Source organism: Stenella coeruleoalba, assembly GCF_951394435.1.
Source record: "Stenella coeruleoalba genome assembly, chromosome: 4".
NCBI classification, from domain to species: domain Eukaryota; kingdom Metazoa; phylum Chordata; class Mammalia; order Artiodactyla; family Delphinidae; genus Stenella; species Stenella coeruleoalba.
In genome coordinates this window covers 64,374,537-64,397,064 of record NC_137149.1, presented here as the reverse complement: position 1 = coordinate 64,397,064, position 22,528 = coordinate 64,374,537, and the positions used below count along the sequence as shown (strand labels likewise).

Sequence of the window (22,528 nt, the reverse complement as noted above, 5' to 3'; positions counted from 1 at the left end):
TTCCGTCCTCTTCTATTTTTTGGAAGAGCTTGTGAAGGATTGGTGATAATCATACTTTAAACATTTGGTGTTAGAATTCACTAGCAAAGCCATCTGTTCCTGGGCTTTTCTTCATGGAAAAAAAAATTTTATTACTAATTCAAACTCTACTTACTATAAGTCTATTCAGATTTTCTATTTCTTCTTGAGTCTGTTTTGGTAGAAGTGTCTTTCTAGGAATTTGTCCATTGATACATCTAGGTCATAGATATATCTTTTTTATTTCTGTGAGGTCAGTAGTGATGTCCCTCTTTTATTCCTGAGTTTAATAAGTGGAGTTTTCTCTTATTTTCATGGTCATTCTAGCTAAAGGTTTGTCAATATTGATCTTTTCAAAGAACAAACTTTCAGTTTCATTGATTTTCTTTATTATTTTTCTATTCTCCATTTCCTTTATTTCCATTCAAATCCTTATTCTTATTTATTCCTTCCTTATGTTGTTTCAGATTTAGTTTGCTCTTTTTCTAGTTTCTTAAAGTGGAAGGTTAGGTTATTTATTGCATTTTCATTGTTGTCTTCATTATCTGTCTCACAAGACAGTTTGTGAGTGACCAATGCTGAATCTCAGCCAGTGCATTCAGACCTTCTCCTTTGGGGGCAGAATAACAAGGCAACTGGATCCATGAGATGGGTATAGAGAGAATAATTGATGAAATACTGGCTTCTCATTGTGATGGAGTCCATGTGGCCTTGTAGTTCTGGGGTCAAAACATGGGCTCTGGAGTCTGGCTGCCTGGGTGTGAGTTCTGTCTCTGTCATTTAGCAGCTGTGAGACTTTGGGCAACTTAATGTAAGTTCTCTAAGCCTCAGTTTCCACATTTGTAAAATCAGCATAAAGCTAGTTACTCCCTCATAGTGTTGTTGTGAGGATTAAATGAGCTAACACGTGAAGTCTCAGCCCAGAGTTGGTACATGGTGAATGCTCAGTCAGGGTTAGCTATCCTGTTGTTGTTGTTGATGTTGTTAGGTCAGATGAGCCTATGCTGTGCTAACTCCATGTAAAGTAGCTTCAGAGCCTGGAGTTGTGTTTCCATTAGTTTGTACTTCCTTGCCACCCATCCATGACCTCACCTGCACGTGCTACCAGGATGAGCCTCACCTGTGTTTGCTACCAGGCGCCGAGACACATTTCCTACTGAGGTGTGGCAGCCTACGCTGTTATTACTTCCAAATAAGAAATCTTCTTTTCTCCAAAAGATCGCTGTCCTAACTTATTTGATCATCCATCCATCCATACTGTAATGATACTATGAGAACAAAGGCAGGAAATGTATTTTCCTAAGCAAATTTGACACAGGTCAGGATGGGAGTACCATAAATTATGAAAACAGTGTCACTATCTCATTTACGTTTTACAGTACTTAAAGTTCTCCTCTTGAAGTGGGGATAGAAATGCTCTCTGTGAACGCACCAGAGGAGCTAACATTAAGATTCTGGTACCTGAGGCTCCATGGGGGTAGCACGTTCTCCCATTGCAGCTTCAAGGCACTGGCTGTTGTTTATGTGCCCAATGGAATAAAAACAGTATATACATGTTATTCTCATCCTTTAGCCAAAGGATGGCCGTTACTTTTAGAAGAAGAAAAAAGGTATAGATCAATCCTCATCAGGAAACCTTCAGTTAGCTTCCTTTAAAATGAAAATACAGCCAATCTCTAGTTATTTATGAATGGTATTAGTTAAGATAAAACTAACCTTCAAGCAAAGTAATATTTTCATAAAAATATTTTATTAACTATAGCTAGATACTAGTTTTATGTCTTTACTATTTGAATATAAATATTAGTATTTAATATTAAAACAATAGGTGAGCATTATTTTAATAATATATTGCTTCTCTTCCTGAAAACTCAGAACATTTTCATGCATAATGTATATTTTTCTCCCTCACAGCATCTCTGAGGTTGTTATAGGGAAATAATTATTCCCATTTTACCTGTGGGAAGAAGAAATAAAATATTTCAAAGATGTTTTCCCCAAGATCTTCTAGTTAGTAGAATAAGTACAACCAGTACTCAATTACTCAATTATTCATCCCTCCCCTTTCTCTCTCTCTCTTTTTTTCTCCATTAAACTTTTCTTATTAGAAACATCACTAAGTATTAGAAAGGATGTGGATATCCCTCTTCTTTCCTCTGTCCCTGTAGGTGCAGAGAAATTCGAGAATACTAGGTTATACGTAGGGAAAAAGTGAAGAAAAGAACTCATTAGTCTATAAATTGATAATCAGCTTTCTTAGTGAGATATATGTATCATTAGATGAATTTTATCCAAGGATGGGTTGAAAGTAGATTTATTTTTTGGAAGACTGAATTTAGTATGAATTAGTCAAAGATATAGTTATATTAATAATTGTTTTGTTTACCTCTTCATACACAGAGGTGAGCCACTCTTGTTCTTTGTGTAGCCATGATTACAAATAATTATACGAGGATGTGAAAGATGGGCCATAAGGGGTGCTGAGAAAACTGATGGGTCACGAGTTATAAATTAGGCAATTAGAGTGGTCTGGGATCAGCAGCACAGATGTCTCTCCCGGCTTGGGCTCCTTAAACACTTAAATGTCCAATAGAAGTTTCTGTGATATGCTGAGAATCTATAATTGAAAGTTGTTAGGTTAAATACATTTTGTAGCTCTGTGTTATCAATCTGTAAATGTTATTGACTGTCTACTATTTTCCAAAAATTTTAGGCCAGCCAGAATAAGAGACCACTAGCACTTTAGAAGATCATTTCAAAGAGTGCCAAGACATCAAGTTAAGCTGCACACACTGAAGCAACTGTAAAGTGTGTGTGTGTGTGTGTGTGTGTGTGTGTGTGTGTGTGTGTATTTATTACACATTATATCTAGATAGTGATTTTTTCGCAGGAAAGAAATGGATGATGTAGAGGTGAAATCACTAACATCATCAGATAGTGGAGACCACAAGGAACATCTCAGTTCCTGAGACCGACTCATTCTGGTTTCTTTTTTGTCACATTCAATTCTACCTGCCAATCTTCAACACAGGTTCTAAAAGAAACTTCTGGCGTAAAAGAGCTAATAGATAAACTTTGACCATCCTATGTTGCTGCCTCCTAGGGGAGCACTGGGAATAATTTTTGGTGGCTACTGAAATCTTAAGACACTTCCACTCCAGTGAATGATCAAAATAAATTTGAATCCCTGTGAATGGACCAGGGGTGACTTATAGAAAACAGTAACAATCAGGGATCACCTGACAGGTAAGGATTGATTAAACATGTATGTGGATTATCAAGATCATAGCATATAAATTACCCAGAGACCAGCCATTAATGCTGTGTAAGTGCCTTTACGGTTAAAAGGGGTACATGTGTGCTCTGTTGAATCATAGTCACATGGGGAATTGGTTCTACCAGAACTTCTAAATTCACAAACCAATGTCTCTCAACCCATTTCCCTTCTACCCAGCACTCACCACCACCCCCGCCCCCATTTCCTCTGACGATTTTACAACTTCCATTTAAATCTGTAGCCCTTCCCAGGGTATAACATTGTCAAAAGTATTCCTTACATGTAGTCCATTTCTAAAAGTTTATGAAAAATTTAATTACTCCACAATCTGAGATAAAGTATGGACAAGAATGAATTTTATAAATTATACAGTACTATACAAATTAGTAATTATCCTTACTACTGAAAATAGAAACATTTCTTCTTCATTTTGATAGAACAGAAGCTAGATTGTTCTCTTATGCAAATGAGAAAATTATTATATTTTTGTCATTTAACAGATTTTGAATTGAGGATCTACCGTGTAGGAATAAGCCAGTAGGTTAGGCAGCACAAAGAATATGGACATGAAAGAATTTGCTCTGTGTCCTCAGGCATCTTACAACTCCTTATCATGTCCTTATACCAGTTTATATTCCCACTAGAGTATATGTGAGTCCCTGTTTTCCCCAACATTCACCACCAGTGGGTGTTATAAAATTTTTAAATTTTTGTTGATTTGATAGGACTTTTTTTGTTTAGGTTTACATTTATTTAACTGAACAAAATTCAGTTTGAATAGAGTGGAACGTATTTTTATGTTTATTGGCCATAGAATTTTTCTGTACATTGCCTGTTCATGTCTTTGCTTGTATTTATTGGGTTACATTTTCTTTATTGATTCGTAAGAGCTCTTGCACATTAAGGAAATTGACTTTTCATTATATGTGTTGCAGCCCATCCTGTTTGTAGTTTGTCTTTGATTTTGTTTTAATAAATATTTCTGAATTCCATTTAATTCTTGATAGAAAGAAAAGTAATGATTGGGACCAGTTTTTAGTTTGATTTGAAATTTAGATAAATTATCAGTTTCAATCTTAGCTACTGTGTTTAGTTATTTAACTCTCCAACCTAAGTTCAACTATTAACTGATGTGTCTTTTGGCACATAGGTATGTGCATATAAAGAATCTAAAATGGAGATTTCTTATATCATAATTTTTTAATTCTTCATTTCTGAAAGAGAAGTAAGTACCATTAATGGTATTCTATTTCTTCAATTAATTATTATTATTACTATTTTGTAGTTTTAGTGACAATCACTCAAAAGAAATTTAATAAGCAGTTACTGTTAATCACGTGCTTGTAAGTTTGAGGGATGTGTCGAGTTCCTCGTCATAAAAGTATGTTTTCACAGTAATGTGTTTTTTCCAATTTAAAAAATTGTCCATTTGAGTAATTATAAGGAGTCATGATCGACACTAACATTTCCATTAACACGTCAGATCAAAGTGATTTTCATATAAATGTTTTCATAGTTTCACTTGGAACTAACTCTGGGACTGATAATTTCAGTTTTGGCATTTCTAAAAACATACTGTGTTAATAAGTTGCTCCATTGCCATTTTTTTGGTTTCCTTTTCTGTAAAACAAAGCCAGAGAAATGAGGTGCTTCTCAAAGCACTGACGTGTCAAGGACACATATGGATTTCAAATTGGAAACCTGAAACAAATATGGTAGAACAGCAGAGGCACATACATGTATACTCTTACTATACTTTTATACTCTTACTATTCCTTTTTTTAAATTATTATTTATTTATTTTATTTAGTTTTGGCCACGTTGGGTCTTTGTTGCGGCACGCAGGATCTTCCTTGAGGCATGTGAGATCTCTCGTTTCAGTGCGTGGGCTTCTCTCTAGTTGTTGCGTGTGGGTTTTCTCTTCTCTAGTTGTGGCGCGTGGGCTCCAGGGTGCCTGGGCTCTGTAGTTTGCAGCACGCAGGCTCTCTAGTTGAGGCGTGCAAGCTCAGTAGTTGTGGCGCGGGGGCTTAGTTGTCCCGTGGCACGTGGGATCTTAGTTCCCTGACCAGGGATCGAGCCTGCGTCCCCTGCCTTGTAAGGCAGATTCTTTACCACTGGACCACCAGGAAAGTCCCTGAGTTTTCTTATTATGATTTATGGCTCCATGTTGTAAGTCAAAAATATTTTACCAATAGTTTGGAATTCTTATCAAGAGCAATTGTTAAGCACCCAAGTTAGTGAATTTCTGTAGTCTTAGTTGAGATCACACTATACATACGTTTTCTGTGTATGTCCTTGGCAGGGAGAGAGGTTGAAAGCAAATGGCTTGGATATGATATATTTTGTAAGGTGCTATCAGCTTGTCATGCAAATATGACAACTATGTAAATGAACAACAATAACAACAAAACCGAGAGAAAGTCTTAAACTTTGTGTATAAGTTTTAAGTTTCAAATGTGGAATTATAGTTTATGCCGTGCTGTGATGAAACAGGAATTCTCATCGATTTCCAAGTCTGATTGCAAATGACGTTTGCAACACACAATTGTCAACTGTATTAAAAAAGGAATGCTGAAGCAATGTGGCAGTAAAGTCATCTGGAGAAAGGCAGATACGTGGATAAGAAGCCTTCCTGAGGAAGATGATTCTGGAGGAGAATTGTAAAAGAAAACAAGGATCTGTTCGGACATAGGAAGTAGAAAGGTAGTTGGGGATTTTGTATGTGGTTGTGTGTCTGTCGAGGTTGAGAGGAGCAAAGGGAAATTATGCAGTGGTTTGTAGTCACAAGTTAAACAGAGATTTGCAGTTCATGATCAAAAAGCTCGTAATGTTATGGATGACCAGGATCACATCAAATTGCCTTCATGGGAGTAATGTGATCCCAGCCACACTTAAGGTAGATGGTTCTTCCTACTGCTTTCAGGATGGTTAGCAGGGAAAGTGGCTAAAGGAGAGAAGCAAAGAGGTTGTGCATGGTTAGTGTTGAGCTAAATTGGTAAGAAAGGAAAGGAAAATAATTGGCATTAAGAACTGAATGATGGGCTGAAAAGGAGAGAAGGGAGCTAAAACAAGAGATTATTTTATCACGTCGTCTTAATTTTTCTGATAACCAAAATTATGCTGAAGATAGACATGTATAATGTTAAAATAGAAGAACATAAAGAGAAAAACTTAAATCACCAATATTCTTACTATCCAGAGACAACTGCATTCAATATTTTGTAATATTTTTCTAGTTTTTATTTCTATAGTATCAGTTGAGCTCACACTATACATACGTTTTCTGTACTATTTTGTTTATCTCACATGTCATAAACCTTCATTCATGACATTAAAATTCTTCATAAATGTAATTTTTAGTGACTGAACAAATAATATAATTTTTAGTGGCTTCTGTACCACCATTTATTTAACCATTTATTTCCTCAAGGTGAAGCATTTGGATAATTTCTAAATTTATTATAAAGAATTCTGAGATAAGCATCTTTGTATGAAAACTTCACTTTTATTATTTCTTTAGGATAGATCTTAATGACATAATTGCCAAGTGAAAAGAATGAACATTTTCAAGGCTCTTCATATATATTATAGTTTTTTTGTTTGTTTGTTTGTTTTGTGGTACGTGGGCCTCTCACTGTTGTGGCCTCTCCCGTTGCGGAGCACAGGCTCCGGATGCGCAGGCTCAGCGGCCATGGCTCACGGGCCCAGCCGCTCCGCGGCATGTGGGATCTTCCCGGACCGGGGCACGGACCCGTGTCCCCTGCATCGGCAGGCGGACTCTCAACCACTGCGCCACCAGGGAAGCCCTTGTCCTTTTTCTTGAACATACACTCTTTGCTAATTTTAGCATTCTATCTAAACTAATCAGCTTTGCAGTTGATCTTTTAAAGATGTCCTCGTGTTTCTAATTAATGACTTAACCAGTGTTTATAGATCCACAGCAGCTAAAGTTTTAATCTGCTAGATTCTTTTTTGTACAGTTTCTATTATTTCCATATTAAAAAGGTTTTTTTCTTTACAATATCTACTTCTATGTTCTCAAAAAGTAAGAGCTTCCTTAAGAAAAAAAAAAATGTTCACAGTCTGTTAAAGACAACATAACTTATTTAGTACCTTGACAGCCATTCAAGCCCCAGACTATATTCAATTTCTTGGTTGATTAAGGTATTATATTTATAAAATATATTACGTTTAAGGTTAATGCCAATGTTGATAATACCCAATTCTTGAAATAAAAAAAATTCTTCAGGAAAGAAGTTTTTTTTAATCACAAAGTAAAGAGGTTCAGAGAAGTGCATGTTTTAAAGTTGTGAGGTTTGTGATTGCCGTGTTAGTAACCTATGACTGTAAATCAGAATGCAGCCTACTGGCATCTCTGGCAGGAAGCTCTTGCCCGTGGACTTTGGTCAATTTGATAACACTCCCTACCTGACTCTATAGCACTTAGTGCCTGCACAGCAGGTGATGCTGCGTTTCACCCAGTATTTTATATGTTTTAATTGTTTGACATTTAATTATCTCTCCAAAAAGATTATTAGCTCCTAGTTAATAGAGTCCACATCAGGGTCCAGGTCTTTGACTGCCTTCTCCCCCTGTGCTTGAGTACATCCCAGAATATTATTGAAAATATATACGTTTGGATGGAAAAGCACAGTACTTGGTAAATCCAGGATGGTAGGGGATTTCTGTGGCAATTTAGAGGAAATTAGTAAAACACCATTTAATTATTAAAGAGCAAAACTTACATAATACTTTGCAAGGTCACACACTTCCTGAGCTCTCATTATCCTGATTGCTCATTGGGGGCGGGGGGCGGGGGCAGTCTACCTTTTACATTATGACTTTTCTCTAGCAAATGTGGAACACGGGGCTTGGATTTTACACATTATTTATGACTTTGTAATAGATATCTCCTCTCCACTTGCATTCAATATTTATTCTGAACTTCCTCTTTTAAAAATAAAGAGTCTGTTCAGACAACAACAGGATATATAAGGGTAAAGGCTGGTAATTATGAGACACTACAGTTTGCTATGGTAGAGGGGCAGAAAGGGATCACTTTAAAATCTAACAGGTTTCTAAGAATTAATGAAGAGTGCTGCCTAAGATAGAGGAAGAGTTTAGGGAGAGAATTGTCTTTAGATTTAAATTAGATTCTGTGACTTTTATAAATTATCATTTTACTCACCGAGCATTAAAGGTTTTCCTCCCTGGCTCCAAAGATACCATCTTATTCCAAAGGGAGTTCCCTCGCGGTCCAGTGGTTAGGACTCCGCGCTTCCACTGCCGAGGGCGCGGGTTCCATCCCTGGTCGGGGAACTAAGATCCTGCACAGCCGCAAGGCGAGGCCCCCATCCCCACCCCCAGATGTTCCAAAGGTTTTCTGTAAGTACAGAAATGCCTGTCACTGGCAGGCTCAGAGCAGCAAGGTCAAGGGTGGGTAGGTAGCTAGAGAGGTAGGTAATTAAGAGGAAAGAAAGGAGAGGGAGGAAGGGAGGAAGATTACTTACCTAGATGTGGTAAAATGTGATCTCTGAGAGCCAGAGTGCCTGGGTTCAAATCCTCATCCACTATTTGCTAGCTCTTTGTCTTGATCAAGTTACTCTATTTCTTATGCCTTAGATTACTCATCTGTAAAATGGAGACATTACTAGTACCTACTGCAAGATATATTTATGAGGGATGCATGTGTTAATATATGTGAAGCACTTAGTAACAGTGTCTTGTATCTGACAAGGGCTATAGAGAGAAGTTAGCTACAGTGATTTTATTATAGATGGAGGTGATGAGTTTAAGTAAAAGTTAGGAAATTTAGGTGATGATTCTGCTTTGTGCCTCTTCATTGGCTGCTTCCCCAAATGTACCCTTGTCAGTGTTGTATGTAATAAACATGGGTGCTTGAAGTCTGTGGTCTCCTCATGTCTGCCTGTGACACAGGAAGGTGGAGAGCACTAGAAGGACTGCTTTTGTGACAAATATAAATTTTAAAGTAAAAAAAAAAGTATCCCTGGCTTGAGTAAAGCTTGGGAAGGAAGGAGTTGGTTGGATATGGCATAGGGTTATACTTTAATTTATTGGATAAATCTCCCTGTCACTTCGAGAAGTTAGAGACAAGCTCTGTAGTAGGCATAATTAACATATAAGATTGTAAAGCTTCTGGATTAACTCATGCAGTGCTGATGCTGGAACCCTAGATTCTGAAAAAAAAAGTTAGTAGATCTGATCCACGCCCACCTCTCTCTTCTTGAGTCAGTGTTCCCTGTCATGATGAACATTTCCAAGAAGTAGGGACTCAGTCCCGCATATCCCCAATAAGGGTGAGCCTAAAGACTGTGATTAAATAGGGGTGAAGGGGGTGAGCTAGGGTAAGGGTGAGAGGAGATCCCACTGCAGCCCAGCCTGGCCAATTTAAACCCTCTGAAGTTCCTGCTAACCTGAGAAAGGAGGGGAAAATTCGTTTTACTTCAAAACAATCATCCCTGGGGCTTCCCTGGTGGCGCAGTGGTTGAGAGTCCACCTGCCGATGCAGGGGACATGGGTTCGTGCCCCGGTCCGGGAAGATCCCACATGCCGCGGAGCAGCTGGGCCCGTGAGCCATGGCCGTTGAGCCTGCACATCCCGAGCCTGTGCTCCGCAACGGGAGAGGCCACAACAGTGAGAGGCCCGCGTACCACAAAAACAAAAAAACAATCATCCCAAAGCACTTCATTCTCTCTTGGGTTCCTTTCTGTAATACCATGTACCTGGCTCTTACTACTGTATTTAAGATGTCTGCTCCCTTGCCTGTGTCCACGTTAAATAGCTATACTATGTAAGCAGGAAGTACTTGACATATGATTTAAATGAGGGTAGGTATATGCTTTAAGAGTGTATCCCACTAGACATCTAATGGATTCCAAGCTTAATTTTTATAATAAGTAATAATAAATATACTTTCCCTTGTAAGACAGGGACCGTGCAGGATGGTCCCCCGCCGCTCTGGCCACACACACACATTTTCCTTCCCTGCTGTGTCTTCTCTTTAGCTCTTTCATAATCTAACATACTATATATTTTACTGATCTATTCATTCAATGTCTGTCTCCCCCGATGAGATTATAGGGTTCACGAGGGCAGGGATTTTTGTCTGTTTTGCTTACTGTTATAGCCCCAGTACCTAGAACAGTGCCTGCCACTTAGAAGGTACTTGATAATATTGATTGAGTGAATGAAATACACAAATATTAGTTATTATAATTTTACTCTTTAAAGCAATTGTACCAGTTGAGAAGATAACGTTTAAAATTTTTAAATGAAAGCCCTCGGATCCTTTTCTGATGTCCAGATACGATAAACTCGTCAGCCCAGGTATGGCAATGTCCATTATCTAATTCTTCCTGTTGATACCGTTAATGGGATATTTAACAAATTAACCGAAAGAGAATACATAAAAGTAGAAAAAGACTCTTTGGTCTAAAGTAGTGGTGGAAGAGGGCGGGTAAAGGGATGTTAACAACGCATGCAGCTGAGGCCAAGGCATGCATATGTTGCGTGTATGTGGAAACCAAAAGCTGTCTTGGAGGCGTTAATCCTTTTATAATATTGCCATTCTTCTGGTGGGTTCTGTGTTTATCACATACATTCTTTAGGAGGACTCTCATATGTATACCTGCATGCCTTCAGCTCTTTGAACTCACTTTTCCAATGTCGGTTAGTTAGTGTCATGACCAACTATTGTTGCTGACACCACCAGTACAGATACATGGCATCAGTGCCAGTAATCGGCACTTTTTCAGATGAAAACTAGTACCTCAGTGTGTGTGTGTGTGTGTGTGTGTGTGTGTGTGTGTGTGTGTGTGCAGTTTCTTCCTCTTATGCTTTAGTCATGCATTAATACAATGCCCAATTTCAGCAAGGTTTTGAAATTCTAAATACATAGTGTAAAATTTACTTCTGGAAAACTATATACTGCTATTAAATAAAGAGCAAACACACATTTACTTGATCTTTACATCGGCTATATCTTTAAGCCTTTAGGTAAGTGAAAATAAAAAAGAATGTTCTCTTAGTAGGATGTAAAAGGGACTTTAATAGATATTACCTATATTTAAAATAGCCCACATAACAATTTCCTGGCTTCTTACCAGGTCTTCACTCATGCTCCAATTTCTCTTCTCCCAGGCCTGTCTGAATCTTCTTATTCCTTTTTCCAGATCTACCTTAGAGCTCATCTTGTCTCAAGCTTCTGTTTTGCACCTGTATTTTTTTTTTTTTTTTCCTCTACTGTCTCAGATCTCAGATTTGCCTGCTGTCAGTCCACTCTAAAAACAAAGTTGCCTTGTTAAAAACAAAGGATGCTCTTCCAGGGATGACCAAGGCACACCAGAGCTATCAGAAGTTAAGGCAGCAAATGTAACATGTGTCTACTCTGATGCCACTGACACACAATTTTTATACTGATACATCTCCCTACATCCAGGGCTATGTAATAGGAGTCAGTGTCACTACCAGTAGAAGGGATGACTTTTACTTTTTTTGTGTACTTGTCTATATTGTGTGCATTTATAATAACTTGTGTGCATTGTTTTTGCCAAGACCGTAGATATCTGTGTGCCATATATGTATTTTTTAAATTAACTCTGTTCAAAGCAAAAGTAGGGAGAAGTTGCTCATTTTTGTTTAGGGCAGGCGGTAGTTTTAATGATTGCTTTTAGATATCCAGTGAAAAGCTGCCCTGTCCTTACCACCTTACTCTTAAAATTTATCATCCTGAGTTGGTTTGTTTCCTATGTTTTTGCATTCTTGGTAATGGTTGGTATAAGAATTCACACATAAACAAACACACACACACACACTCTATCTCTCTCTCTCTCTCTGTCACCCACTTGACCGACACCCATTCATACACCAAACCTCCAAACCAAAAATATTCTTCCTAATGCTTAAAGCATGTCACACATCCAGAATTGATAAAAATTCTTATATAATATACTCAATTACTCTTATATACAAGGCAGATTTTCTGGGTTCCTTTTGTAGTCAAAAGGAATTTAGTCTAAAGTCGATAGTTTTTTGGAAACACTGCCTTAGTATCGTTGAAAAATTGCTTCCATTTTCCTTTCATCAGAACCTGGCAATTTAGTTTTATACAATATTTAACATGATTATAATCTTAGACTTGTTCTGGATTTTGACCCTTTACTAAGTAACCTGCTGATAATTTTCTTGTCACTACTGATAGCTTTAGATTATTTCATTTGGGAGTAATAAAACTGTTTCTCTTAAAAAAATATAGGTAGATAAACAGATTTAAAACTTTCTTGTCACTCTGGCCTTTTTACTTCCCATCCTGGCTACTTCAAATTGCTAAAGTTTATGGGATTTAATAAGGTTCGCAATTACAGAATAACAACTAAGGGAAAACTTGAGGTCACAAGTTTGAAATGTTTGTTTTAGGAAGAGTTTCAGATTTGTTCCTCTCTTTGAACGCTGTGGAGCTCATGTTAATCCTGGTTCAGGTGGTCCCAGATGTCACAGGTTAGCTTTCAGGGACCCTCCTCCAGCCCATCTTCTGGTCCCTTCTCCCCTCGTCTCCCAGCTGCCTGAACTGACAAACTCAACCCCCAGAGTGGGTTCCATCTCTTCACTGCTTGAAGAGGAGTGTATTTACTCTGCTTAAGTGCTTCAGGTCCTGCTGATCCATTGTTATGTACGGACTGTTTTTATTATGCATGAATCATGTTTTACCACTCCTTTTTCTTTCTCTGTCCCTTCTGTTTTTCTCTGCCTGTTACCAATAAATCCATTTCCAGTTCCAAATGGATGAAGTAAAAAAAATGAGGGTTTAGTTCTTGTATAATTTTTGCCTCTATCTTTTTTCTGCCAGGCTTATCATAAACCCAATTATTGGTACTGATTAGTAGAAAAGATGAAGGACACTCACTCCAAGTTACCTACCCCAGATACAATGAAAAGAAAAAAAAAACAATATTTGCTAAAAATAGAACATTTCTAAGAAATCATAGTAGTATTTTTTGAGTACTTTCTGTATGCCAGGAAGTTTTCTAAGCACTTTCTATGTGTGTTCATATATAAAGTGTTTAGAACTCAACAACTCAAGTGAAGTAAGAATTACTGTTTTCTTTGTCTACAGCAAGCAGAACAATGTAGTGGACATCCATCTTGTTTCTAGGAAGGTGAATTTAAAAAAATCATTTGTTTCCTTTTAGTCAGTATTGGTGTATGAATAAAATATTTCAGTTAAATTTCCTTCTCTATGAAATGTCAGAGCTTTTGTCTTCTTGGGTCTTTCCCAGATCCATTTGTTACAGTAGGTTTGCTATCAAATTTTCAGGCTGCTGTTGAGCGTTTTGTATCTGGCAATTTTAACACCTCCCTTCTTTCTGTACCACCCACTCAAGTTCATTTCAGGTGCCCTTAGCAAATGACTCCCAAGGCCTTTAAGTGGCCAAAGCTCATTGACCAATGAGGAGAGGTGTGCCATGTATAACAGAGTTACGCAGTTCCTGGATCAGGAGCGAAGTTTGCTTAAGGAAAGCTTTTGTTACCATTAGCCTGTTGCATCCAGATTTCAAGACTGGAAAGGTAGGGAACACCTTATTTGTTGTAATTGGAAGAGAGGAGTTGGTTAAAGTAATTTAGATCACGTAGAATAAACAAATGATCTGTTTTGTTTTTAACCGAAGGCAAAAAAAAAAGAAAGAAAAAAAAAGGAAGTTTGTGAGAATTTCAAATGCTGCACAGTTTGTCTTACCAGCAGCAAAACCGAAATTCCTAAGCTAAGAACATTTTTTTTTAAAATTAGTTTGTCTAGCATCTCTTCACTTTAACAAACTTGAAAAAACTAGGTGGGAAAAAAAAGTCATGTTTTCATAGATTGCTGCTATTTTAATTATGGGACAAAAAGCAGGAATTTATCAATAATGTCCACATTTATTTTCCAAAGTCATTTCAGAGTCAGTCGTTAAAGAAGAAATTTTAAGTGACATGTGGTAAGGAAAAATGAGAAATTAATGGAATTAGCTCTTGAGAGTTACTGCACAGAAGTTAGTGATAATGACTTTTCCTCTGAGTAAAGTGCTGGTATAAGATATAGACTCTCTTGTATCAATCATTTTTTCAAACCAATAGTAAACTTTATAAAATGGAATTAGTTAAGTGTAGGTTTATATACTTTAAAGACTACATAAATTAGTTTCACTTTTATTAGAACGAATAGTTTAGTTATAATTTATGTGCTGTTTAGATTTGTTCTAATATTAACTCAAAGAAACCAGAGATAAAGAATCTTTATTCGCTTCTTTCTACCTGGAAATGGAGCGATTTGGATAGCATTTGAAGCTAATCCTGAAAAGAAAAACCCTCTTCATTATGAATAAAGTATGATGAATCAATGTTGCGACAAAATGTATACATTAAAAAAACATATATTATTATACTTATTCATTAGCCTACATCTAATGTTTAGTATCAGAAGGTAAGTTTGAGTTCAAAGAAAAGTTTAACTGGTTTCCCATGATTGCTTTTTCCCAGAAATGTCTTAATATGGGCTTTAAAAGCTGTAAATTTCTAACAGAAATTAGATAATGTATTTGTTTAAAAATATAATATGAGAGATGGTACCATCTGGTAAAATTTTTTTTTAATTTTTATTTTATATTGGATTATAGTTGATTAACAACGTCGTGTCAGTTTCAGGTGTACAGCAAAATGATTCAGTTATACATGTATCTGTTCTTTTGCAAATTCTTTTCTCATTTAGGTCGGTGCAGAATATTGAGCAGAGTTAATTTTAGTGTTTAGTTAAAACTCTATTTTTGTTTAACTTGTAAAGAGAATTTTTTTAGTGCACATTATCCCTGGGTATAAATGCCCAGTGATTTCAGTTATCTCAGATTCTCCCCTTTTCAAAAATTATTTTTATATGCTCCTTTAAAAGACTTGCATCCTGAAATTTTCTACTTATATTAGACTTGTTCATAATGCCGCCTTAGGAGAAGTCTACTCTCGAGATCTCCCTCCTAAGTCTCTTGCTGTGGTTGACTCTTTGGGGGAGGTGGATGTAGATCAAGAACCAGTCACGGAGTTAACTATTCACAGCAGCCATCTTCTCTGGTACAAGTAAATGCTGTTTCTCAATTCCAAGCTGAGGTTCAAAGGTTTAGACTAACTTCACAGATCAGAGGTCAGGCACGAATTGCTGCAATTTGTAGTTCAGTTCTGCCGATATGACAGAATTTCACAGCTATGATGATTGCTTTTTCCACTTCTGCACACAGGCCAGGCTGGGCAGTTAACAGCATAATTTGTACAAGTCAGCCCTTGGCACCCAGGTTTAATGAGTAACTAGCTGGTGCCTTAGGTTTCACTGGTACAAGGTGCACATTATAAAAAGGGTCAAATGTCAATGCACAAAGATGGAGGGGGGCTGGGTAGTGATATATCAATAACCACCACCTGTGAATCGTACGTAAAGAATTAGTAACTTGCGTTAATTTTAAAAATAATTTCTCTGATGTGAATGTTAGCGTGTTTGTTTTCTTTGCTACTAAAAGAGGTAGATTATTTTATTAAATGTTAGCAAGAAAGATCTGACTAGAGATTATTGACAACCGTAGAAAGTGAAATTGCAGGCTCTGTTTACTCCTTTCATGGGGTCTCTGATTTCTCAAAAACTTCCCCAAATATGCCAGCTTTTCAAGAATCTAGGGAACAAATTGGGTAATGAGGTATTTCTGAGCTCATGATATTTATGAGTATCTAACATTCTCTACTTTTCATCCAAAAAGTTAAACTCCTATCTTTATTTCTAACCCAAGTTGAGAATATCTTTTACTGTTTAAAGTTGAATATTGAGACGCTTCAAAAAATTCTTAGGTGTTGGGCCTTGAAAATCCATGGGTTTGCCATTCACAGTTTTGACTGCTCATAAATGACTCTGAAGCTGCAATATAAATACATATAGAGTAATTTGTCGCTTTTGTTATAACACAAATTTTAGTTTTCCACTCTTCCAGACTGGGGTGTAGAAGCAATCGGATTCTTCCATAGAGCAGAATAATTAAGAGCACAGATTCTGGTCTCAGACCTCCCGGGGTTGAATCCCAGCTTCATCATTTACAGTTAAAGGACCTGAGCAAATGGGCAGCCTCCTTCTGTTTAGTTCCCTCATCTCCAGGACGAGTATAACCATAGAATTTGCTTTGTGGGGTTGTAGTAATGATTAAATAAGACAGGGTACACGAAATGCTTAGCACGGTGCCTGGTGCCTAATAAGTACTCTGTGAATATTAGCTGTTACTAATATTATTAAGTTACATGCTTTGTGCACAAGCCTCCCCTACCCTGTACGTCATCCCAACTTGTTTAGACTTGGTCTTTCCTCTGTTCAATTCAGGAGGGACACAAGATAAGGCATAGTTGGGTAAGGCGATCTGGGAATGTTTTAGATGCATTCTTTTTGAATATCATGGGGAAGTGTATTTTTAAATTCCTTGGTTTCAAGTCTAGCACTCTTTTATATGCTAGTTTTCCCCCCTAATTGATTTGCTGTCACGTGGCAAAAACTGTAAAAAAAGATAAATCCAAATCATCTGGTTTCCTTTGAGAGTTGTTTTCCTTCTGCCCTTTGGTGAGAAACGTTTGAGTTAAAAAAGAAAAAAAATCCATAAATGATACCATACCAGTGGGCTAAATTCTATCCCCGATGATATGTATCATACTTACTAGAATTCATTCTTTCTTTCCAGAAACACCAGAAATGAAAATCTTAAAAAGGTGATTTTCTGTGTTCTATTTCTTCATTTTGTTCCTATGCAACACAGAAGTGGCATCTGAATAAAAACGTGATACTACCAATGACAATATATAAATTATGTGCTTAGCATTAAAAAAGTAGTAACAATTCCTCACACTAATTAAAGTATGAAGCACCTACTCCTGTGCTAGGATTGTGTGTGGGACACTGGGATTATAGTAATGAGTCAGATCTAGATTCTGCCCCGGGCAAGTTTACAATTGCCTGGGGAAGACTGCTATTATACCAACTACTGTAAGATTAAACCATATAAAGTTGCCCATATTCTACCGTTTTTGTCCCCCCAAACAGCAATTTCATGAGGTTCAAGCCAGTGTTACGAGAAGCGCTGTGAGGGATTATATGATGTTTCAGGAATGTTTTGAGGGGCTCCAGGGATGACCTCTGAGGAGTGACGTGTAAGGATGAGAACAAGCTGGCTAGGTAGGAGCATTGGTGAGGGTTTAAGGCACTGGAAACAGCAAGTGTTAAGGGGGAAGTGACACAAGATGAGGCTGGAGGAAGCAGCCAGTCTTCCTATACACCTTACTAGGGATACTGATTTTATTCTAAGGGCAGTGGAAGAGAGTGTAGAGGTTTAAGCAGGAGGGTGACATGATCGAATTGTGTGTTTTTAAAAGGTCACTTAGCCTGTCTTGAGAGCCAGATTGATTGCAGCAGGCAAGAGTGGATGGGTGAAGTCAGCTGGGATACTACTGCAGGCATCCAGGCCGGAGTTGATGGTTGGCAGTTTACATGATGTGTTCAAATGTAGTGTCTCATTTTATCCTTGTAATGACTCTCACATGTGGTGTTAATAGCAGCTTCATTATACCGGTGAGGATGCTGAGGCCAAAAAGCTGAGTGGCATACGGGTGGTCTCACACTGCTGGTGGCAGAGCGAGAACCAGAACTCTGTTACCAGACTGTTGCCCTGGTAGTCTCCTGGTAGCTTTAGGCCCGTGTCCTAGCGTCCCTGGGTGTGGGCAACTGGTTTATCTTTAGAAAGGATTTATTTTTTTTTTTTTTGCCATACGCGGGCCTCTCACTGTTGTGGCCTCTCCCGTTGCGGAGCACAGGCTCCGGACGCGCAGGCTTAGCGGCCATGGCTCACAGGCCCAGCCGCTCCGCTGCATGTGGGGTCTTCCCGGACCGGGGCACGAACCCGTGTCCCCTGCTTCAGCAGGCGGACTCTCAACCACTGAGCCACCAGGGAAGCCCAGGATTTGTTTTTAAGAAACAGAATTCTCATTTGTTGGTGGAGGAGTCAGGGTGAGAAAGTTATTTTTAGCCTCGGTTTATGCGTGAGAGTTGAGAGAAGCAGAGTGTGACATGGAACTTGATATTAGATTGGAACATCCTTTGGAAAACAATACATTTATTAATTTCACATACTTATTTACACCCTGCCTCATTGCAAAAGTGGATTTGAACTGCTTTCAAAAATATATATGGTAGACAAAATAAAGAAGAGAGGGTAAAAAAATCAGGGTAGGCAAATTAAGATGATGCCACAGGCGTCATAAGTCCAACAAACGATTGCCCTCAGATCCCACCATTTGTTGAAGAAGGACCCATGAGTAACTCTTAAGATTCACATGCCTGAAAAATTGAAAACAAACCAGTGTTCTGCTCAGAACAGCTTTTTCTTCTACTGGAATCTAAGAAAATTTCCCCAGTTGATCTTCGTAAAGACTTCATGATATAATGGACAATATCCATAGCTTTTTCATACAACAAGGAATGGGTGAGGGGTTGGAATGAATTAATTAACCCAGTTTATGTCTGGAAATAATTCTTTTCTCTAAGAGCTGCCCCACAAATTTTACATGACCTTCAGTAAGACAGTTTCCTCCACAGTAAAATGGAGGATTTGTACTAGAGATCGATTTCTCAAACAGGGTGCCCCGAGACACCCAATTTTGTGTCAGGAGGAGTGTGAAGCCACGGGAAGAAAGTAGCATGTGGGTTTCGCTTGAAGATTTTTATGACAAAATAATCTTTAAATATTTATGAAATGGGTTATGTTTGGAGGCATTCTGGAAAATCGGATTTTTCTGGAAACAAATAGTCCGAAGTGTTTTATTTGGGGGAAATTTTCTGTTACTTGAATAGCTGTGAAAGGCACTTGAATAATTCTTCTTCCCATCATTAAGATTTAGCACAAAACTATATAAAACCTATAATTTCATTTATATATTAATAATTTGCTTCCAATTCATAGAGTTTACATGTCCATTACCATGATATTATTTCTCAAAGGAAAAAATTTGCCATTACAGAGAGAAAACTTACAATTCTGCACAAATATGTGCCAGGAATGGTGCTTTACAAGTATTTTCTCTGTTCTCCATGCAGTCCTGCAAGGAATTAGCTCCACTTCATGGATCTGGAGACTGAGGCTCAGAAAAGTTGAATAAATTTGTCTGGATTCACTAGTAAATGAATAGTGCAGGAGTCTACATTTTATTCTGTTGCCTTGACAGGGTAGAATTAATTTCAGGACACGGCTTGTGTAATTTGCACATTTATTTTTATTTATGAAACACTGTGATGCTGATCATTAGGTATTATCCAGGATGTAGCATTTAGAAAATCGACCTCACAGACGAGGGTGAGGATTATATGCTTTGAGATGTACAGAGTTTAACAGCAATTACGCTATGATTTATTTGAGGGTGTGGCTTTTTTTTTTTTTTAGTAGATCATTGATAATAAGGATTAAAGCCAGCTCATGATTTAGTTATTTTTTTAAACATCTTTATTGGAGTATGATTTAGTTTTTTGTTTTTTGTTTTTTTAACTTTTTTAATTTATTTACTTTTGGCTTCGTTGGGTCTTCGTTGTTGCGCGCGGGCTTTCTCTAGTTGCGGCGAGCGGAGGCTACTCCTTTTTGTGGTGCTCGGACTTCTCATTGCAGTGGCTTCTCTTGTTGCGGAGCATGGGCTCTAGGCGCGCGGGCTCAGTATTTGTGGCATGTGGGCCTAGTAGTTGTGGCTTGCAGGCTCTAGAGCGCAGGCTCAGTAGTTCTGGCACATGGGTTTAGTTGCTCTGCTCCACGGCATGTGGGATCTTCCCAGACCAGGCCTCGAACCCGTGTCCCCTGCATTGGCAGGCGGATTCTTAACCACTGCGCCACCAGGGAAGCCCTGATTTAGTTTTATTGCTTGTGTTCCCATAAAGTTATGAATCCCATTGAATGCCTTGCCAGTCATTGCATTATAGAGATAGTTATGGCAGAATAATTTTGGAGCTGTAACTGACTTTAGAAGCCATTTATTTATTTGTTTGTTTATGTATTTATTTATTTTGGCTGCACCGGGTTTTAGTTGTAGCACACGGGATCTTCGTTGCAGCATGCGGGCTTCTTAGTTGCGGCATGCGGGCTTCTTAGTTGTGGCATGCAGACTCTTAGTTTAGGCATGCATGTGGGATATAGTTCCCCGACCAGGGATCGAACCAAGGCCCCCTGCATTGGGAGCACGGAGTCTTATCCACTGGACTGCCAGGGAAGTCCCTAGAGGCCATTTAATTGGCAGGTTCCAAATTGTGCTCTGTGGTCCTAAAGATCCTATGGTGTTTCCATACAGCCCCCGTGGATGATGGAGCAGAATGGGTGGAGATGCTTCCCCATATCATCCCCAACCACCAGTTTAGCCAGCTTCTGTTTTATCAGTTTGTTTCTGCATCTAGGTAAATTTTTGGTGGAAGAAAGGACGCTACACCTAAAAAAACGAAGGAAAACAAAACAAATAGTAAAAAACCAGTTTGAAAACTACTGGTAATCCAACTCTTTTATTTCTTCAGGGGAGCAAACTTTGGCTCAGCCAGGTAAAATAATTTGCCTGAGAACACAGAACAAGGCATGGCAGAGCTAGAGTTAAAATCCCAGTCTTCTAGGTGCTCCGAGTCTGGTGTTGCAGCCACTGTGCCATATTGAATCATGGAAGTCATCTGGATCTTCAGATGGCTTAATGAGGGCTCTCCATAGTGAGGAGAGGATATCCCTGAAGTTTGGTAGATTATATTTTCAGATGTGAAATACAGGTAAAAATTTTGTGCTTAGGATATATTTTAACGTCTCATCCAAAATACCCTTATCTTGAACTTAAGTTTCATAATCTGAATGTTTTGTATATCATGATTTTTAAGATTATCCTAGGATCCCAAATCCTACTTTTTATAGTAGTCCGTGCAAAGAACATCCTCAGAAGAGTCTTAACTCTTCATTTTAGGGCAGAATAACAAGTTGCTTTTATACCACTTCTAATCAGTTGGTAGTGGTTGGCTGGAGCGCTTGTTTCAGTGGTTTTTGAGACCCTCTTTGGATTCTGCAGGCAAGAATGTGATGAACCATAGTGATGTGTGGCATAAGCCCCCAAATGGGGCAGGGGGAGTCCAGGAGCTAGATAGTGTCATCTCTGTAAAGAGCACCACCTCTTCTTCTTGTGAATCTATAAGCATAAAATATAAGCTACATGTGTATTCATTCCTGAACATTGTGTTGTGCATTTTGGAGTCGGTGGCAGGGTCGGGTACGGATAAATAAGACAGGGGAAAATAAAACAAAGGAAGAAATTGGTCATTTTCTTATTACTGTTCCCTGTCTTTTCAAGGATAGAAGGAGGAATAAAAGGTTACATTTCTTGGTTTGTAGAGACTATGTTAATTAGTAATAGTAATTCATTTTTTGAAGAAAATGGCCCCAAATTCGTAATGCACATACGAAAATTATATTCAAATAGAAAACATTCCTAGCAATTTTTTTTTTTACCTCTTAGGATTTGCCTCAAAGGGCGCTCCACAAATTGAACTGAGAAATCCCAAGGAAGCTGCCTGAATCTCCTTGCATATTCGTATTCAACATTGTGTAAAGGACCAGACAAATCAAATTGGTGGTTTTTGGTAAGTACACCCGCTGGTGTCCTTTTCTTCTTCACTTAAGGAAAACGTTAAGTTTTCATTCTTATGAACCAAGATGTCTGCTGTATAGACAATGTGTACCTGGTGTATGTTTATGTCGCAACGTTAGTAGTACATAGAACTTGATAAGTCATTGGGTAAGTCATTTTGAACCGATAGTATGAAATCCTTATTTCTTTGTTGTTTACATCTTTGTGGCCCAAGAGGAAAAACTACTGCTGCTGCTATGTGAGCATCTTAGGAATTAAGGAAAAATGTGCATTGCTTATAAATGTCTCCCTCACAAAAAAAAAAAAAGATCAAGGGTATTTCAATCAGAGTTGTCTTTCGAAATTTTGGATGCAAGGAAGGGTCCTTTGTACAAGCTATAGAAGAAACTGGTATGTTCTCGAACAATCCTTGTGCCTTCTCTAATTTCTGTTTCCTCACCTGTCATATGAGGTAAAAATAACTACTGTTATGTTAGACTCTCCAAATCATGGCAATCCAATGAATTACAACATATGTAAATATAC

The 22,528-nt window shown here is 38.1% G+C and overlaps 1 protein-coding gene across 15 annotated transcripts in view; it reads left to right on the top strand.

Annotated features, from left to right (window-relative positions):
- The window catches only part of RBM47 (RNA binding motif protein 47), a 237,747-nt gene that overhangs the window by 179,611 nt on the left and 35,608 nt on the right, over positions 1–22,528 (top strand). For all 15 annotated transcript variants that reach the window (XM_079919112.1, XM_079919113.1, XM_079919114.1 and 12 more), the window contains one exon: positions 21,872–21,995. The gene's annotated coding sequence lies outside the window, so the exon portion shown is untranslated. The remainder of the gene's footprint in view (positions 1–21,871; positions 21,996–22,528) is intronic.